We start from the raw sequence: 4,826 nt of genomic DNA, 5'->3' as shown, positions 1-4,826 counted from the left end.
TGTTCTTGAAATGACGATGAGCAACTGGTACTAACAGGACAACAGTAATCATTATGAGATTTATTTATTTATTTATTTATTCATTTACCCTAAGGGCCCTTTCGGGCATTACGTAGGGGGGAATTTTTAACACCAATATTAGAAGCAATACAAACAATGAACAGATAGCCGTAACACACTGCGAGCAACGAAAAAAAAAAAAAGATAAAAGCCACGAAGAAACAATTCAAAGTTGTCATGACGAAGCAGAGCATAAAGAGTGATAATGACTTAGGCTTTTTTCTGAGATAAAATAAATCAAGAAGCCTAAAAACGTTTGGTAATCCTGTATGACTGCAATGTTACTTGGTGAGGCGTTCCATTCATTAATTGCGAGGTTCAGCGGGGAGTATTTGTATAAGATAGTACGCGCAAATACTGAATTTACTTTGTTAGGATGATCAAAGCGGGGAAAAATGCAAGTAGCGGATATAATGTGTGTTTGAAGGAAAGATAATAAACTATGGTAGATTTTATCAAATAATGAAAAACGTGCGATTTGCCTTCTGGGCGCGAGGGGCATTAAATTTAATAATTCTTTGATACGGGTGATGCTACTAGTAGGAGAGTAATCTAGTGCTATAAACCGGGCTGCTTTATTTTATAGTGACTCCAGACTGTTAATTAAGTAAGCCTGGTGTGGATTCCACATCACTGAGGTGTATTCCAGTTTGCTTCTTACGAGGGATGTATATGCCATAAGTTTCATGTTAGTGTCAGCTAGAAATAAGTGCCTTCTCAAGAAACCTAATTTTTTAGAAACATCCCTTAAAGTTATTTCAATATGGAGGTTCCTTGAGAGCCTAGGTGTTAAATGAATTCCTAGATATTTATATGATTGTACCCTTTCGATATCTGTATTGTTAATTTTATAAGCATGTTCGGTTATCTTCTTTTTGGTAGTGAAAGTCATGCATTTAGTTTTCTATGTGTTAATCTGCGTTTGCCAATGAGAACACCAGCTTGAAATTTTCTCGAGGTCTGCTTGAAGTAAAGCACTATCAGAGGAAGAGGTTATGGTCCGATAGATGACGCAGTCGTCTGCGAAAAGCCGAGTGGTACAAGTAATGTCGGTATGAATGTCGTTAATATAAAGGATAAAGAGTAAAGGCCCGAGGACTGAGCCCTGGGGAACAACGGATTTAACGGAAACAGGAGGAGAGACAATGTTATCTATAACAACACACTGGTATCTATTTGAAAGAAAGCATGAAATCTATTTAACGACGCCTGCTTCTATCTTTGCTCCTCGTAGTTTATGTATTAGTCATTTGTGGGGGACACGGTCGAAAGGTTTTGAAAAGTCAATAAATACTGCATCAGTGCTGAGGGATGAGTGAATACTAGAATGAAGGTCAGTAAATAGTTCAAAAAGTTGAAGTTCACAGGAGCGTCCTCGTTGAAAACCATGCTGATTTTGAAAAAGAAGATTGTCAGTCACTAGGTGATTAATTATCTGAGAATAAATAATATGTTCAAGCAATTTACAAGATACGCAAGTTAACGAAATAGGCCTGTAGTTTTGTGAGAGAACTAGGGTAACCGATTTAAAGATGGGCACAACATGGGCTACTTTCCAGTCGTCTGGTAACGTGCAAGTTGATAATGACTGTTTGAAAAGCGCTGCTAGGAGGACGCTGGAACAATCTTTAGTTAGTTTAAGTAGTTTAGTACCTGGACCAGGGCTCGAATCAGTAGGAAGACGGTCTATTGCACAGGCAACACCCTCACTAGTAATAGCGAAAGGGTTCATTTGAGCGGTCACTGTAGCCATTGGCATATCAGAATCGGTTAGAGTCATCTCATCTGTGAATACGCTACCAAAAATGAATAGAACACCTTAGCCGTTTCTAAGGGGTTTAAAACAGTTCCGGCTTCTGACTGGATAGAAGGTGCTGCATTTGCGGCTTTTGGGTTTACCACACTACAAATTTGTTTTTAGGATTAGAATGCAAGATGATGTAGAAATCATGATTAAAAAATTTAGCTCTTGTTTTCTTGATTTCTTTTTTACACCGTCTTGAGTTCTCGCGATAAGACTCCCAGTCACTATGAAGATCCGAGCGTTTGGCTTTTGAGAAAAGACGTTTCTTTTTATTAATGCGACGTCTCACATTTGTCGTAAACCAAGGATTACTGGCACATGGCAAATAGTAATTTTCGAGATACAAAGTTTAGCCACCTCATTTATTTTATTACGAAAGGCCACCCAGTTTTCATTCACGGACCGGTTGTTCAAAGTTTGCAAAAAAGTAAAAGAATAATTGGACAACAAATGGAACATTGATTGAAGGTCAATGTTCCATTGTCCATAGTCAAAAAGCTATTTCTTTAAAACTTCCCGTCTCTGAACAGGAGCAGCAAAAACACAATGCACCATTTTATGGTCACTGATGTATTCTAAGACCTCGATATCAATAGCTTCTGAATGGGTTGTTAAAACTAAGTCTAGAACAGAGTTAATACGCGTTGGCTCCTTCACAACTTGGCGTAGCTGGAAGGCTTCCATAACATCAAGGAACCTTTTGCACTCCTGTTTATTTCCACAGCAGTCATCTACCTCTTGTGTCGACCAGTTGATACCAGGCAGATTGAAATCACCAGTGCGCATGACAGGGGAGTTTGGAAATTTGGTATGTACTTGTTCAAGGCTAGCATTTAACTTACCTACCAAGTCCGATGATGAGTCGGGCGGACGATAACTCACTCCAATCAAACAAGGTTTAAAGTTTAGCCGTACAGTCACCCACAAGATTTCAAGAGAACTGGAAATATCAACTAAAGAAGAAGTTAATTCACTCTTAACAGCAATGATAACACCCCCGCCCCGAGATTCAGTCCTGTCTATCCTATAAATTTGGAACGACGCTGATATGCTGAGTTCACGGTCTGTAACTTCTTTAGGAAGCCACGTGTTTATCCAACATAGGCAATCCAATGCTGCAGACAAGCCAACAGTGTCCTTTTCATGCCAGTCCCCATCAAATATTGGAATGCCAACGGCGCGGACACGCACATTGAATCGTTTTATTCTAGTGTTCATCCAATGTTAGCAAGCCAACAGTACTCACAGGCCAACATTGTCCGGTTTACGCCAGTATTCATCCAATATTCGCAAGCCAATGGAACTGACAGGCCAAGATTGCCCATCTTATACCGGTGTTCATCCAATATTCGCAAGTTAATGGAACCGACAGGCCAACATTGTCCGGTTTACGCCCCTATTCATCCAATATTCACAAGCCAATAGAACTGACAAGCAAAGATTGCCCACTTTATACCAGTGTTCATCCAATACTCGCGATACAATGGAACTGACAGGCCAAGATTGCCCATTTTATGCCAGTGTTCATCCACTGCTCCACTCTAACTCACTTATCGGTGTTTTATACTTAAATGCGCGCAGTTTAATATTAAAGCGTGACGAATTATGTTCTCATATTTCAACATGTGATGCTAAGATAGTACTGATCACTGAGACCTGGCTTCACCCTGTTATAAACGAGAATGAAATACTGCCGAATCATTCAAACTTTACATTTTATCGACGCGATCGGAAGGATCGTCGTGGTGGTGGCGCTTTAATATGCATTGATAAGAGTATCATAAGCTCACTTTTCTTTGTTTCCATGTCAATTGATGCCATCTGGGTCTCAGTGAAATGTGTTTTTTAGTCAATCCTGGTTGGCGTGTGTTATCGACCACCAGATGCATCACCTAGTTTTGTATCTGCTTTGCGTGATGAGTTGTCAATTTTTTTCCACACAATATACTGATCATGGTTGAAAACCCCCAGACTCCGGGTAAACGACACAACACTAAAAAGTCTCTAACACAGCTGAAATTTTTATTTTCCGAAACCTGGTTATATAGGCACTTCGATACAAAAGAAAAAAAGGGGGACAGGGTGAGAACCCCAAAGAATGCCACTTTCCACCAATGTAACCTTTGACTAAATACCAGGACAACGGACTCTGCGTCATGCACCTCTCTTATCTTTGACCCCTCACTACCCACCCGCCAAACACACTGGAAAGCCTAAGCCCATTAACACACACACACGCACAAAAAACAAACGACTTAACGTTTTTTCTACCCGAAAACCTAAATTAACCCATTAACACACACAAAAAGAAAGGGGGAGAGGGTTTTCACTTTCTCCCCCTTTTTTCTATTGTGTCGAAGTGCCTATATAACCAGATTTCGGAAAATAAAAATTTCAGCTGTGTTAGAAACTTTTTAGTGTAGTGTCGTTTACCCGCAGTCTCGGGGTTCTTCAACCATGTGCAATGTACACCAGCTCGTTTGCGCCCTCACTTTTTGTTCATTAATACTGATCATTTTGTTTTCTTAGTAGGCGATTTTAACTTCCGTGAGATAAATTGGAATTAATCAGATCTTGTTGGTAGTGGAAGTTCTGGTGAGTGTCGCGATTTTATTAGTCTCTGCCTGGATTTTAACCTTTCCCAGGTTATTTCTTTCCCTACCCGTGTAACCACCACATGTTCAAAAATATTAGACTTGCTTTCGACTAACCATCCGAAATCTATTACCCCTCTCACCGGTTTTGAAGGCATCAGTGACCACAAAGCAGTGTTCTTTAACCTAGGTTTTCAAACACCAAAACCAGTCAGGTTGACCAAGCAAATAAGGCTATATAATAAGGGCAACTATGAGCAGCTTAGCCAGGACCTCTCAAGCTATTTCTCAGTCTTCCTGGAAGGTTTTGGCGATAGGAATATAAATGAAAATTGGTGCCTTTTTAAAATACAAATTGCTGCAACTCA

The 4,826-nt window shown here is 40.0% G+C and overlaps 1 pseudogene; it reads right to left on the bottom strand.

Annotated features, from left to right (window-relative positions):
* Window positions 1–235: 235 nt before the first annotated feature.
* Window positions 236–773, bottom strand: LOC120841245 (annotated as a pseudogene).
* Window positions 774–4,826: the final 4,053 nt, after the last annotated feature.

The sequence above is a fragment of the Ixodes scapularis genome, unplaced genomic scaffold (genome assembly GCF_016920785.2).
Source record: "Ixodes scapularis isolate PalLabHiFi unplaced genomic scaffold, ASM1692078v2 PGA_scaffold24__2_contigs__length_7659602, whole genome shotgun sequence".
Classification (NCBI taxonomy): Eukaryota; Metazoa; Arthropoda; class Arachnida; order Ixodida; family Ixodidae; genus Ixodes; species Ixodes scapularis.
This window is presented reverse-complemented; position numbering and strand designations above follow the sequence as displayed.